Raw genomic sequence first — 16,869 nt, 5'->3', positions numbered from 1 at the left:
TGTTTTTGGTTAAATTGTTGGACTTTGATTGAACTATGAATGGTATAACTTGGTAATGGAACCCTAAATGGTATAAATGGTTTAAATGTTTGGGAATGTTTAAATGGTAAGGTATTGGTGGTTATGGTTGGTCTAGTTGAAAGCCTTCTGTGGTACAAGGGAATTCCCCAAGCAAACTTAATAACAAATATCTTGTGGGGTACATGGGATTCCCCCAAGTTAACACGATAATGTAATCTATAGGTACATGGGAATTCCTGATCTTTAAAAGGTCAGCTAAGGACATTTCTTGTAAGCTATAGTCTATATGGCGATACCACTACTTATAGCCTTGGTTAATAATAAATGGAATTGGTTGTTTGGTTGTATGGAAATTGTTTTAATTGGGCAATAATGGTGGGGTGTGATAGCTAACCGTGAAGGTGTGAGTCCAATAGGCGGACATTGGAAACTCATGTTACTGACATACAGATTGGTCATGTAAACCATATATGATACTTATAGGGTACAAAGGAATCCCCTAAGTACACTTGTACATATGCATCATGGAGAGCGAAGGGTACTTGTGAATCCCATACAACTATGGTATCTCCGATTCATGCGGCTACACGTACGAAACAAATTTAGGGGATTACACTGGATCCATATAGACCATGGGTAGTTCTAGGACGGTTAAGCTACACATACCTAGGTTAATAGTTTTAATGGCATGCGAAACTCGGTTCCCTTTCAGGTTGGAATTACTGGATCCATATGGTTGGTTTACTTTGTTTTAAAGGTTGGAATTATTTTATCCTTATCCTAAGTGTATTCTAGCGTTCACCCGCTAACCCATCTTTGGGCGGCTGTATCCCCCTGCAATGCAAGAATCGACCATTCTACTCTTCTCGCTTAGAGATCGGATTCAGGATCTTCTCGGTTGGATTGCAGTGGTGAACTTCCATATTACGGAAGGATCTATTTTATGTCATGGATGTTTTTACATACTTTGGTTAATTCATAGATATTGGTTTTGGAAATTGTTGAGGGCATGTCCCAACTGGATATTGTTTTACTTTTGTGTAGAGGCTTTGTGGCACGACTATAGGTTGGTATGGGCAGTAGTGTCGTCCTTACTATTGGCATTGGTATTGGGGCTAATAGTGTTTGACTGTATTTATGATTGTTCTATCCTATTATGTTATGGCCTCGTACTTAGTTATTATTTTGGTTCTGGTATGGTTATCGGTTGGGTATTGGATGGTTGGACTAGCTTGGGTTGGTCATTGTTATGGAACTATCCCAAATTCTGGAATTGTACAAAAAACTATCTTGTTATATGTTTGGAATTCATCCAAATCAGGGTACGCGTTTGGAGGTTGGGTTAAGTAATGGGGGTGGTACCCGGTCCTGGTTGGACTTAGGATGCCTATTACGACAAGGCCTCGATTTAGGTCGTGTCCTTATCATATCAAGATAATTGATGATATGATTCTTGAATATCTTGGTATCACCAAGAATATCTCTGGGTAGACATGTGTTATAGAAAATTTTCCTACTTTATCTTCTGGCCTGTATTGGACAAAGATTAGTGTAGTTTAGGCACATTATACAGTAAACCAAAAGTTTACTAATCCAATACTTTCGTACTTGGGCATGATTGCCTGGGACATCCGTGATCTGTAATGATGAGACAAATTATACAAAATTTAATTAGTCATCCATTAAAGAACTTGAAGGTTCTTTCAAATAGTGAATTTTCAGTTAATGCTTGTTATTAAGGCAATTTAATTGTGAGGACATCACCAAAAAAAGTTGGGAATGAGTCTACTGCATTCTTGGAATCCATACATGGGGATATTTGTGGACCTATTCACGCACCTCATGGGTTGTTTAGATACTTTATGATCCTAATAGATGCTTCTTTTAGACGGTCTCATGTGTGACTACTGTCATCTTACAACTTGACATTTGCAAAATTATTAGCACAAATAATATGACTAAGAACATAGTTTTTTTATTATCAGAGTAAGTCTATTCGTTTTGTCAATGTTGCAGAGTTCTTATCTTAAGCATTTAATGATTGTTGCTCATCAATTGGAATAAGAGTTTAACATTTTGTAGCTCATGTTCACTCTCAAAATAGCCTTGTTGAGTCATTATTAAATGTCTACAATTGATAATAAGACTATTGCTTATGAAAACTAAGTTGCCCCCTTTTATTTAGGATCATGAAATTCAACATACAACAAGACTTGTTTGTCTCATATCAACAAATTTTAATAAATGTTCTCTGTTGTAATTGGTTTTAAGTAAAGAGCCCAATATATCTCATTAGAGAATTTTTGGGTGCACTATATATGTGCCTATAGCACCACCAAATTGCACTAAGATGGGCCATCAAAGAACATTAGAAATTTGTTTGGCTTAAATCGCCCTTCATTATTTGCTATGTTAAACCATTACTGAGAGATATGGTCTCTGCTTGATTTACAAATTACCGGTTTAATTAGATAATTTTCTAATATTTAAGAGAAGATAGTGACATCAAAAGAGAAATTTGGTAAAAAAATCCATCACTATCTCATCTTGATCCACGTGCTTCTATTGTGAGCAAGAAGTACAAAAGATTATTCATCTGTTAAAAATTATAAATAAATGCCAAATGCATTTATATATTTAAAAATGATCACTAAATTACATATTCCTGCAGAGAATGTCTCAATTCAAATTGTTGTCCCTAAAGGACCATCCACTAGTGTCATAGCTAATGAGTCCAATGCACGCTTGAAGAGTGGTAGATCATTGGATTTTATGGATTGAAATTCTAGAAAAATAAAAACAAATGGTCAATATGAAACTACAAAGGATCCTCATATAAAAGTTCAATAGTTGAGAAATTTTGATATCCCTAAAGGATCAATGAGCTTGAGACTCAAGAAAAGGAGTAACTATCCATAAATTCAAGTAATGTTGGAACCAATTTGAATCGATCTGAAATAGCAGTGGATTATGTCTTTTTATTTAATGTTGCAGCAAAAATCATCTAAGATAGTGAGGATCTTGAACCTCAATCGATCACAGAATATAGAAAAAGATGTGATTGGCCAAAATAGCAAAGAAATAATTGAATCAGAGTTAAATTCACTTGTCAAACATGAAATTTTTGGACTTGTAGCTCAAAGAGCTAATGGTATTAAACTTATTGACTATAAATGGATTTTTGTGTGAAAAAAGTATGAGAAAAATGGAATACAAAGGTATAAGACATGCCTTATTGCACAAGTATTTTCATAATAATCTGGTGTCGATATGAAAAGACATATTCACCAATTATGAAAGCAATAACAATGAGTTATCATATTAGTTTTACAGTCTATTAGAGACTAGAAATACATTTAATAAATATGGTTACAATATATCTGTATAGATCACTTGATAATGAGATATACATGGAAGTTTCTAAAGAATTTAACATGCCAAAAGCATATAGTTCAAATCCCCAGTATATTAATCCATTATATTTCAAAGATCATTGTATGGTTTGAAGCAATTTGAACACATGTGGTATAACCGTCTTAGTCAATACTTATCTAAGGAAGGTTACACGAATGATGAAATTTTTTCATTTGTTTTTATAAAGAAAATCACATGAAGTTTTTTGTATTTGTTTTCTATGTCGATGACATAAACCTTATTGGAACTCCATAGACCTTCAAAAGGCAATTGATTACTTAAAGAAAAAAATTGAGATGAACAATTTTGGAAGAACAAAATTATGCCTGGATTTGAAAATTGAGCTTTTGACACACTGTATCTTTGTCCATATATCTTCCTACGCAAAAAGGTGTTGAAAATATTTTACATAGATAGAGCAAATCCATTAATTACTACGATGATTGTTCGATCACTTGATTCAAATAACGATCCATTTCAACCTCAAGAAGATAATGTGAAACTCCTTAGTCCTGAAGTACCATATCTTAGTGCAATTAGTGCACTAATGTATCTTGCAAATACTATAAGGCCTGATATATCCTTTTTAGTTAATTTGTTGTAAGGTATATTTCTTCTCCTACTAGGAGACATTGGAATATGATCAAACACATAGTAAGGTAATTAAAAGGGATTATTGGTATGGGCTTATTTTATTCTAATAATTGTTGTCCCCATTTTGTTAATTATGCTGATGTTGGAAATTTATCTGACCAACATAAATCTCAGTCTTAAACAAGTTATGTGTTCATATATGGGGGTAATGTTAGATCTTGGAGATATACAAAGTAGTCTTCGTAGACACTTCATCAAACCATGCTGAGATAATAGTTATTCATTTGGCAAGCCGAGAGCGTGTGTGATTGAGGTTCATGATGCATTTTATTTGAGAAAAATGTGTTTTTAAATATAAAAAAGTTCCCAAGATTTTAGATGAAGATAATGCAGCATGCATAGTACAACTTAAGGGAGGATTCATAAAAGAACATAGAATGAAATACCTCTCACCAAATCTTTTCTATACACATGAGATCCAAAAGAATGGTGATATGAACGTGAAACAAATTCTTCCAAGTAAAAATGTGGATGATTTATTCACCAAGTCTCTTCTAACAACAAATTTTAAGAAGATGGTGATCAAGATCGGGATACAAAGGTTCAATGATGTTCTCAATAGGAAGAGTTAATACGTGTTGTACTCTTTTTTTCTTATGAGGTTTTGTTTCACTGAATTTTTCTTGTAAGGTTTTTAATGAGATAGCCTTTATGTGTATTATATATCAATTAGACATTCAAGTGGAGTGTTATAAATATATTATCATAAATAGAGAATGTCTATTTCTAGAGAAGTTAGAAACCCTAAGTTAAATCTACATTAAATATATATAATCTGCAGGGACTGATAGTTTTAGAATATATACAATCTATACTCACTATATATCATTGTTAATTAAATAAAGGCTAGTAAATATTCAACACTCTTCATATCTTATCAAAAAAATATATACACTTTGACATTATATTTGATCTCCAAAGGAAATCAAGTTATTTAAGCTCAAGTTCTAGTGACACTATCTAGAGGCTTCGTGGAAAGACATTTAGCTTTAGTATCCAGATATGCTAGGCTTACCCTACCTTTACATTGAGCTTATTTACGATAATTTTTTACTATTATGCTAGTTTTGAACAAGTGCTTATAGTATACACACCATCTAATATATATATATATATATATCATACCTAATTTATTCAGTTAGGACCCCGTTCTAAGAAAATTTTTGTATCTTATATTTTAGTATAATGAAGCATATATCATGTTCGGACATGAAATTAAGTTGCGTAACCTCGGATTCATTCTTTTTTAATCATGTTATGTGAATGTTTATTTATATGTATTTTTAGTTATGGTTTAGGGTTAGCGTATACTTTATTTCTTTCCTTGTTGTGAATTTTTGTATCACTTTGGCATTGGTTATAGTATGAACTAGATTTTAATCTTATAGTTGTGTATGGTTACTGATAATGCTCAACTTACACGTCAATTTAGTGCAAGGCGGTCGTCGTCAATATATTTATCCAGCTTTAGAGTCGGGGTCGAATCCACGAGGAACAATGCGAGTGATGATTAAACTAATTTAAAACTATAGCTACAAGTTAAATTCAAACAAATGATATGAAAAGATAAAATGGAGGTTTTTAATGATTGAAAAAAAGTATTAAAGCTTCAATTCGCCTTAGAAATCAAAGCTTAAACTACAATATTTCAAATCAATGATATAGAGAAACTAGAGTTTCGATCACTATGATTAGTAATCCTCCATTAAATAATAGTTGTAGTATTGGATTCTCATGACTTGTGGGAAACACGAAATTATCAGTTTTGATAGTCCATCTAAGTGTTTCTCAACCTATCTAGATGTTAAACTCCCTAATTTTCTCAAACTTAGGAAAACATTCTATTCATACTTGTAATACCCCAAAAAATCCAAACCAATATTAGCGCCACATTTCAAGCTCATGAATAGTACATCATTGTTCTTTTATAGTTTTATGAGAAATTTAGATGTATATTAAGTCTTAAAATAACTTCCAGCTATCAGACGAATCAAAACATTCCTTACCTATTGAATTCTTGGGAAGAATATTGCTATAGCCTACTTCGAATAATCATATCTCTTTTTATACTACAAATTTTTGAGCTCATAACCTACCAAAAGATATATAATTGAATTATATTTCCAACGATACAAATTTCTCCTAAAGTCGATATCGGAGCAAGGAGTTATGCATATTTTACTCCAGCATGTCAGGCTGGGAAACTGAGTGACGACATTCGTGATAAGCTGTCACAAGCGTGATGACTTATAACCAATGTCTTCAGCCCTGGGTAGATTTCTAATCCTAGTGACAACATTTTGTGACAAACCGTCACGCCCGTGATGTCTTATCACCAATGTCATCAACCTTAACCAGAAAATTAAGATTTCACCCTTTTGTAATGACATTTCGTGACGACTTATCACCAGCTTGACGACTTGTCATGAATGTAGTCAGCTATTTTTTTCCAGCAATTGAGGGACATTTTGGAAAGGGTATTTTGGTCTTTTCCTTCGTTTCCCATGACTTATAACCCTCAAGTAGCGTATTGTCTTTCATTCTCTTTAGTTAAACATCTCAAAAAGCTCTCTCATACACTCTCAACCACAAGATTAGGGTTTTCTCTCAAAATCATCTCCTCAAGAATAAGAACATTCTCTCCTAAAGTGATTAAACCCTAGTCAAGAAAAATCAAGAAAAAGCCTAAGGATTTCTTTAAAAACCTTCAAGAAACGTTAGATCTCTTTCAGATCAAGCTTTAAGGTATGCGTAGTGTTCATCCATGGGCCCCTTTCATCCATGGAGCTCAAGAATCATGTTTTAAATTATAAATTGTGATTTTCTTGTTGTTTAATGACTATATTCATGTTAGTACATTTTTCAAGGTTGTATCTTGATGTGTTTTTCATGAAGCATGTGAGTTGGTTAGTTGAAACCCATGAATTTTGGATGGATTAAGATTGTCAAATTGATAAGTACACCTACGCCCAAAGTTGTACATGTAAGGTGTTTGATAAAATGCTAAGAATGATAGAATCCATGTTTTTATAACTTAATGGTGCTTAAATGACAAGCCCGTGTTCTATTATTTATGATTCCAGATGAACTCCACGTTATTGTTGTGTGCTATTGTTGTGATATAGAATGAGCATGATATTGAAGCGACGCGAGTATATACATGTTGTGCGCATCCCCTTTCATTTATAAGATGTTGAGAACCAAGTGTAGTATAAAATTCCCTACTTATGATATTGTGAATTGTGGACTCTATTCTTATGATCAAGTCAGTCGTGTGTGTCAGTTTCCTTCCATTTAGTCCTGGGGGTACTTGTACCCAAAATAATATAGTTATGTGTCTAGTGCCATATCATGTTATCACGATACTCTCAGTCAATCTATGGTCTATAGAATTCAATTAGTCATGCGACTCAGGAAAACTCAGAAATCTCAGCAGTCTCAGTAGTTTAGTAACCTCAGTACTCAGTAATCTCATTGCTCTCAGTAACAGCAGAATTCCTAGAAATCTCAGTAATTTCAGTACTCTCAGTCACTCTTCAGAAGTCAGTATGTTCCTCCAGTCTAGGGAACTCAGTAAACTTAGTTTAGCTCCACTAAAAAATACCACTAGTATCATTTCAGTTAATCAGTATTTATTCAGCTAATCAGTTCAGTTCAGTTATTCAGTTTAGCTCAGTAATCCAGTTCAGTGTCTTTCAGATGGGAGTAGGATTCAGCACTGAGTGAGCCTAGGGATCGGGACTCACCTACTAGAAAGGACGAAGATCCTTGAAAGCAATCCCTAAGTTCCAAAACTACATAGCCAGTGTAGGTACGAGATTTCACCAATTAGATAGGACTGGGATACTCAGGGGTCACCCATTAGCACATTTATATGTATAAGACTGATCCTAGGAGTTACCCACTAGATTAAGATGACTTCGCATCAGTTGTCTTTACTGGTGGCGCGGTACTGACACCCTTCTAGTCAGGGCAGAGATTGGACCCCAGTCAGCTTAGCATGGGGCATATCGATTAGATGAATACATCCCACAGTTTCAATTACAAATTCAGGACTGTCAAATAAAGTCAACTCAGTTCAGTAGTACAGATTCAGTACTATTAAAGATAGTCAATCCTTATCATTATAAATAGACTTCAAGATCACCCATTAGACAGGACTGATCTCAACTATAGTTAATCAGTACCAAAATCATCAGATTTAAAGATCACCTGCTAGATAGGACTGATCTCAAATTTAGTTACTCCATATTGAATGAAACTCAGATAATTCCATCAGAACTCAGACTATTATATATAGTTACTGAGTATCAGTTATATCGGTCTTATCGATAATCATAGTTATATCAATTAAGTCAGTTGTCATATCTTATGTTACCAGTATTCAGTTTCAGGACTATTAGACACAGTCAATCAGACTAGTTCTTCATAATTCAAATTGTCAGAAATAGTCATTCATCTATTCAGTATCTCAGTATCAGTAAAGTCATGTTGCCAGTATTTAGACTCAGTAGTCAGTATCACCACGAGTTCAGTTATAGCTGCTTATGCATGTATGTATTCTTATGTTCATATTAGTCAGCATTGTTCATGCATATAACCCTTTGCATTTAGCCTACCTCACTCATATACTCAGTACATTCAAACGTATTGATGCATTTGTGCTATGGTGCTTTCTCTTATGTTACACGATAGGTTCAGAAGCAAGTGTTGCAGATCAGCAGTAGCATTCCAGTTGCGGACTTGCAGTGAGTCCTTATCCATTTGAAGATGATATTATTTTATTTCATTTATTATTTCAGTTCTGTCTTGCTAGACTGAGTTAGTTGGAGACATATTTCTTCAACTCCTTACTCAGATAGTATTTAGAGGCTTTCAGATTTAGTTCAGATTTGATTTAGACTTCAGTTGTTTTTGGGTATTTTTCACCCATATGGAATTACGTTTGTCAGATATTTATTTAGTTGAACCTTATGGCATATTGTTCATGTTCTTCCATATTATTACACCATATATTGCGGTGTACAGGTACATATATCAGTCATGGGTTAACTTGTGGTCCTTCAGGGTCATAAGCACCATGTAGCATTTCGATTCAAAAAAATTGGGGTGTTACAAACTTGGTATCAGAGCCTAAGGTTCAATAGAGTCCTAGGAAGTCTGAAAGCCGCATCTAGTAGAGTCTTGTACATGCGTGTGTTGTATACCACACTTATGTGTAGGAGGCTATGACATGTTTTAGAAACAATTTCCCTTCTTTTAGTATTCATGTCATGCCAGTAAGCATAATCTCAAGTCACTCTCATTTTAATCCATTTCTCCCTTCTTTCTATAGAATATGCCTCCTAAAAGAAGAAATGGGAACTAGTCAGCCTCTCAGCCCAAAGACCCTTTGGGCGATCATGTTTCTCATGTGGAGTTCAAAACCGCATTCACCAATCTTGATTAGTCAGTTACTGCCCAGAATGAACGACCAACTGTTGTTCCAGCCAATCCAGTGGCCAATTCAGCTGCAGCTACAATTTGGGACTTTACCTGAATGGATCCTTTTTGTTTCATGGGGTCTAAGTCTGATGAGGTCCCACAGGAATTTTTAGATCAGATTTAGAAAGTGATAGATATTATGGGGTGACTATTGTGGAAAGTACTGAGTCAGTTGCATATCAGTTGTAGGATGTGGCTCATACTTAGTACAAATAGTGGAAGTTAGAATGGTTACATGATGCAGGTTCTATAGAGTGGGCGGAGTTTTCCTCTACTTTCCTTAATAGATTTTTCCTACTAGAGCTTAGAGAAGCTAAGGTGCTATCATCAAACTCAGGCAGGGCAGTATGACAGTGAAAGAGTATTCTCTTAAGTTTACTCAATTAGCTAGATATGCTCCTTATGTAGTTGCAAATAGTAGAGCCAAGATGAGTAAGTTTGTGTTAGAGGTGAATGATAGTGTGGTAAATGAGTGCAGATCTACCATGTTGAATAGTGATATGACTTTAGCCAGACTTATGACTCATGCTCAGCAGATAGAGGAGTAGAAGATTAGAATAAGAGAGAAATAGAGTAAGAGAGCAAGGACAGGTAGTTTCAGTTTTGCTCAGCCTAAGTCGTAGGGTAGTAACCGTTCTCTGCATAGTCAGAAGTTGTTAGCCCCAGCTCAATCCTCAGCTAGTGCACCAGTACCTAAGTCTAAAAATGACCATCATGATGAAGTACCAGGCTCCGAGGCCCAGGGTAGTGAGAATAGAAGTCTTACTTATCCGCTTGAGAAGAGTGTGGTAAGAATTACCTAGGTGCATGTAGGGAAGGTAGTGATGTATTCTTTAGGTATGGCAAGCCAGACCACTGGATGCGAGAGCTTAGAGTTCTAGTGTAGAGGGATAAAGAGTTGTGTCAGCAAGGCACCAAGAGTGGTCAGCATTAGAATAGACTTTATGAACTCCAGACCCATCATTATCTAGAAAGTTTCCTTGGCCTAGATTTGGGTACGTTACCAGTCTTTCATGTTCATAGTATGCATTGTTAGATCTCTTTCTTTGATTTGGACATATGTTTCAACATGAGTCAGTTAGTCAAGCCAGTAAGTCAGTTTAGCAATCGAGCAGTCAGATTTGTATAGTTTGTTTCCTCATCCTTTCATCTATTTATGCTATCCAAGATCTTAGGGAATGTAACTATTCTAAGTAGAACCTCCTAGTAGTTGCAAGTTCAGTTCAGTTCATGCATCATGTATTAGTCCCAGACTCCCGAGGTTCAGTTATAATCTAGTTCGTAGATGCCTTGTGCATCGCCTCAACTTCCTCAATATCTCAGCAATGTCAGTCCAGCATCCTTCAAGGGACACAGTGTCCTAAGGGGGAGATACACTATTTCCCCCAAACTTTCATGATTTAAACATGTTATTTTGTTTGATGAATCTATCTTAGAGGAAGTGTAATTATGAGCTGACCCTCTAGCTCCAAAACTCAGTAGTAAACCATGAACTCAATGGCTCAGTTTAGTCCACGATACGATACTCTATCCATTTCATGCATTGCAGACTCAGTTCAGTTCATGTTTCATGTTCCAGACTCATTATGTTCTTATGTTTCCGCTAATGCATATTAAGCTATTAATCTCAGACTCATCGATATTTTCAGTTCAACGTGACAGTCTTCTTTGACTTACTCGATCCCATGTTCAGATTTTAGTACCACACTTTGTATTCAGTTCCATGCTTAGTTTTCAGTTCAAAATTGGTACCTTTACCATTGCATGTTCAGCCGCATGTTCCTGAGCTCGTTCAGTCATATATTCATGCGTTAGATATACGTGATTAACTTATCAGTACTTTCTATCATTCATTCATGTATTATGTCATTCGTATAATCATGCATCAGATATTCATGGATTTATCTCATCAATTAGGCATCAGATATGCATTCTTATTATGAGAAACTCAGTTCATCGGAACACTCAATCGTGCATTCATGAATCAGTTACTCATGCATCAGATATACATGTTCAGTATAATGTATTCAGCTTATCAGTCATGTCAGTCCCAAAACCATGTTTTAGTAGTGTATGTATTGCACGTACTTCAGTTTCTTCCATCTCAGTCATTCTCATTCGAGGACGAATGTTCCCAAGGGGAAGGTATTATAATACCCCAAAAAATCCAAACCAATATTAGTGCCACATTTTAAGCTCATGCATAGTACATCATGGTGATTTTATAGTTTTATGATCAAGTTAGATTTATATTAAGTATTCAAATAATTCCCAGCTATCAGACGAATTAAAACTTTCATTACCGATTGAATTCTTTGGAAGGATATTGCTATAGTCAACTTCAAATGAGCATATCTCTTTTTATACTATGAATTTTTGAGTTCATGACCTACCAAAATATAGATAATTGAATTATATTTCCAAGGATATCAATCTCTCCTAAATTCGACATCAGAGCAAGGAGTTATGCACATTTTACTCCAGCATGTCAGGTTGGGAAACTGAGTGACGACATTCGTGATAAGCTGTCACAAGCGTGATGACTTATCACCAATGTCTTCAGTCCTGGGCAAATTTTTAATCCCAGTGATGAAATTTTATTACAATCCATCATGCCCGTGATGACTTATCACCAATGTCGTCAACCTTAACCAGAAAATCAAGATTTCACCCTTTTGTGATGATGTTTCGTGACGACTTATCACCAGTTTGACGACTTGTCACGAATATCGTCAACTATTTTTTTCCACCAATTGAGGGACATTTTTGTAAGGGTATTTTGGTCTTTTCCTTCACTTCCCACGACTTATAACTCTCAAGGAGTGTATTATCTTTCATTCTCTTTGGTTAAACATCTCGAAAAGCTCTCTTATACACTCTCAACCACAAGATTAGGATTTTCTCTCAAGATCATCTCCTCAAGAACAAGAACATTTTCTCCCAAAGGGGTTAAACCCTAGTCAAGAAAAATTAATAACAAGCCTAAGGATTTCTTCAAAAACCTTCAAGAAACATTAGATCTCTTTCAAGATAAAGCTTTAAGGTATGCGTAGTGTTCATCCATAGAGCTCAAGAATCATATTTTAAATTATAAATTGTGATTTTCTTGTTGTGTTATGACTATATTCATATTGATGATTGTTTTTTGGATTCAAGGTTGTATCTTGATATGTTTTTCATGAAGCATATGGTAGGTTAGTTGAAATCCATGAATTTTGGATGGATTAAGATTGTCAAATTGATAAGTACACCTATGCCAAAAGTTGTGCATGTAAGGTGTTTGATAAAATGCCAAGAATAATAGAATCCATGTTTTTATGACTTAATAGTGCTTAAATGACAAGCCCATATTCTATTATTTATGATTCCACGTAAACTCCAACATTATTGTTGTGTGTTATTGTTGTGATATGGAATGAGCATGATATTGAAGCAGCACGAGTATATACATGTTGTGCGCATCCTCTTCCATGTATAAGATGTTGAGAACCAAGTGTAGTATGAAATCCCCTACTTATGATATTCTGAATTATGGACTCTATTCGTGTCAGTTTCCTTCCATCGAGTCCAGGGAGTACTTGTACCCGAAATAATATAGGTGTGTGCCTAGTGCCATGTCATGTTATCATGATACTCTCAGTTAAGTCGTGGTCTATAGAATTTAGTTAGTCATGTGACTCAGGAAAACTCAGAAATCTCAGCAGTCTCAGTAGTTCAGTAACCTCAGTACTCAATAATCTCAGTGATCTTAGTAACAACATTATTCCTAAAGATCTCAGTAATTTCAGTAATCTCAGTCAGTTGTCGGAACTCAGTACGTTCCTTCAGTCAAGGGAACTCAGTAAACGTAGTTTAACTCCGCTAAACAATACCACTAGTATCAATTCAGTTAATCAGTATCAGTTCAGCTAATTATTTTAGTTCAGTTATTAAGTTTAGCTAAGTTATCCAGTTTAGTATCTTTCAGATGGGGGTAAGATTCAGCACCAAGTGAGCCTAGGGATGGGGACTCACCCGCGTAGGTATGAGATGTCACCCGTTAGATAGGATTGGCATACTCAGAAGTCACCCGTTAGCATATTTATATGTATAGGACTGATCCAAAAAGTCACCCGCTAGATTAGGACTGACTCTACAATAGTTGTATTTACTGGTGGCACGGTACTGACACCCTTCCAGTCAGGGCAGAGATTTGACTCCAGTCAGCTTAGCATGGGGCATATTGGTTAGATGAATACATCCTACAGTTTCAGTTATAGATTTAGGACTGTCAGATACAGTCAATCAGTTTAGTAGTACAGATTCAGTACTGTTACAGACACTCAATCCTTATCATTATAAATAGACTTCAAGATCACCAATTAGACAGGACTGATCTCAACTATAGTTAATCATTATCAGAATCATCAGATTTAAAGATCACCCGCTAGATAGGACTGATCTCAAATTCAGTTACTCCATATAGAACGAAACTTAGATAGTTCCATCAGAACTTAGACTATTAAATACAGTTTCTCAGTATTAGTTACATCGATCTTGTCGATCATCTTTGTTATATAGGTTATGTCAGTTGTCATAGCTTATGTTATCAATATTCAGTTTCAGAATTGTTAGACAAAGTCAATTAGACCAGTTCTTCATAATTCTAACTGTCAGAAATAGTCATTCATCTATTTAGTATCTCAGTATCAGTAAAGTCATGTCGTCAGTATTAAGACTCAGTAGTCAGTATCACCACGAGTTAAGTTATAGTTGCTTATGCATGTATGTATTCTCACATTTATATTAAGTCAGCATTGTTCATACATATAACCCTTTGTATTTAGCCTACCTCACTTGTATACTCAATACATTCAGACGTACTGGCGCATTTGTGCTATGGTGCTTTCTCTTATGTTACACCATAGGTTTAGAGGCACGTGCTCCAGATCAGCAGTAGCATTCGATTCGCAGAGTTGTAGTGATTCCTCATCCATTCTAGGACGATATTATTTTTTTATTTATTATTTCAGCTCAGTTTTGCTTGACGGAGTTGGTTAGAGATATGTTTCTTCAACTCCTTACTCAGATAGTATTTAGAGGCTTTCATATTTAGTTATGATTTGGTTCAAAGTGATTAAACTTACAAAAGATATAGTCAAAAATTGATTCTCTTCCCAAATTCAAGAAGAATATCCCATAACTAAATCGAAAAATTGAAAATGGAAAATCTAAGTTTTGAGACCAAAGAGAAGTAAAGTAGTCTCTGGAATAAATTCCAGAGGTTAAGCCCTAAAACTAGAGAGAAAATGGATTAATGTCATAAAGTTCAAGATGAATGTCCCCCTCCAATAAAACCTAAAAACTTTCCCTTAAATAACAGGAGCTAAATTAGGAATCAAATCACAACATACAACTTTTTCTCGCACAGGTGACGACAACATGTGACCACTTATCAGGGGGTTGACGGCTTATCAGACATATCATTAACTCCTCTCTATATTTGATATATTGTTGTCTTCAGCTGACGACGAGTCTGATGGCTTATCAAAGATCTGTTGACTTATCACGGAATGTCATCACTTCTTAAACTTAGCTTCTGAACACTGCCTAAGGCTAACGGTAATCCTGACGACCTATTAGGACTTTGACGGCACATCAGACAATGTCGTCATTTCTTTACTTCAAATTTCATGTACTGCCTTAGGCTGACGGCATTCTTGACGGCTTATCAGAATTGTGATGACTTATCAGAGATGTCATCATAATTCTGCCCCAACTTCCTCACACTATCTATAGCTGATGATGACTCTGATAACCTATCACAAATTTGATGACTTATCAGACAAGTCATCAACTACACTTTTATGGCCACTTGTTCTAAATTCACATCTTTTGCTCTTATTGTCTTTGGTTTTCTTGCATCTTGACTTTCCTGCATTATCAAACAGAAAGTAATCAAAAATGATAAAAGTTACTTAAGACTTTACAATTATTTCTAGTTAAAATCCTCAAATGTGTTAGCATTAGCTCATACATCAACACCCTCAACTTAAAAAAATTGCTTGTCCTCAAGCAATTTAAACATAACTAAGAGGATACAAAGCTCATTCGGCAGTCAATCATCCATTTTAGCTCAAAACATATTTACCATCTCCAAGGTCAATCATCTCAAACTCAACTGTGTATATTACTGAAAAACAACAATGCAACACAAAAGAATCAAGCTATGGCATCAACTTAGCAATAATAACCATGGATGTACCAATATTACATGACCCAAATAAGTTAGAAACTAGCAACATAACCAGTATGATCTTACAATAAAGAAGTCCCTCCATATCATATAATAAATAACATATGTAATTGTTGGGACAATCAATAGACACTCACTCTCAAAAAGAAGTTCCAGTCAATATATGTCAAATACCACAAGCTTGCCCTTATTTTCATTACCAAGGTTTTCAAACAGGTAAGCTAGGATCACTATAGGTCTTTTTCTTTGGCTTGTAACGTAGGCTAAGGGCTGGTATGATACTCGATATATTTAAGATGACTAAGCCTCCTTGGCACTAAACTATTTTTGGGGTCTCACTTATCAACCTTTGTCTTATTTCTCCCTTTCTTAATTAAAGCACATTCAAGCTAGGAGCAGTTTTTACTCATTTATTTTTTTTCACAATTTTTCTTTTCTCATTCCTTTTCTACCACACCCAACCTTGCATATTTTTTTATTACCTTTCTGCATACTCACTTTACATCACGCACCCCTATGATAGCCATCCTCAACTTAGGATATTTGCTAAAGTCAAAGTCCACAATGTCCAAGGAAGACCAAGGCCAAAATAGGTTTATTGTGATACAAATGGGAAGGTGATAGGTATAATAAAAAGAATAGACATTCAGGCTCAAAATTAGGATCAAGGGATATTATTCACACATAGGAGGTCATTTAGGCTAAAAGTGGACTAATATTAACAATGACCTATGATCCTTTCCTAATCTCTATCCTACAACGAAGGCAAGACCAACCGAGCAAGTTTTGGATTTAACATACAATGGGAAATAGTTAGTATCTCACATACACATGGCACAAAGGTAAATCACAAGCTACTACCCATTCGGTTCATGCAATTGTTTGCAGTGATTATCATATCCCTAGTACTAATGCCATAAAAAGATTCACAGTAGTCACATATAGATGCACATCACATAGTTAGCAGATAAACAATTGGAGAGGTATTTATCATTCCAAGATAAATCAACAAAAATATGACAACTGTCCTAGATACTTATTTCCCCCCAATTAACCACAAC

General features: G+C 35.2%; 1 pseudogene; it reads left to right on the top strand.

The window, feature by feature from the left end:
* The window catches only part of LOC107846346, a 183,378-nt pseudogene that overhangs the window by 77,128 nt on the left and 89,381 nt on the right, over positions 1 to 16,869 (top strand).

Source organism: Capsicum annuum, chromosome 11 (genome assembly GCF_002878395.1).
Source record: "Capsicum annuum cultivar UCD-10X-F1 chromosome 11, UCD10Xv1.1, whole genome shotgun sequence".
Lineage (NCBI taxonomy): Eukaryota > Viridiplantae > Streptophyta > Magnoliopsida > Solanales > Solanaceae > Capsicum > Capsicum annuum.
Note: the sequence above shows the minus strand (reverse complement) of the source record. Positions and strands in the feature narration are given on the sequence as shown.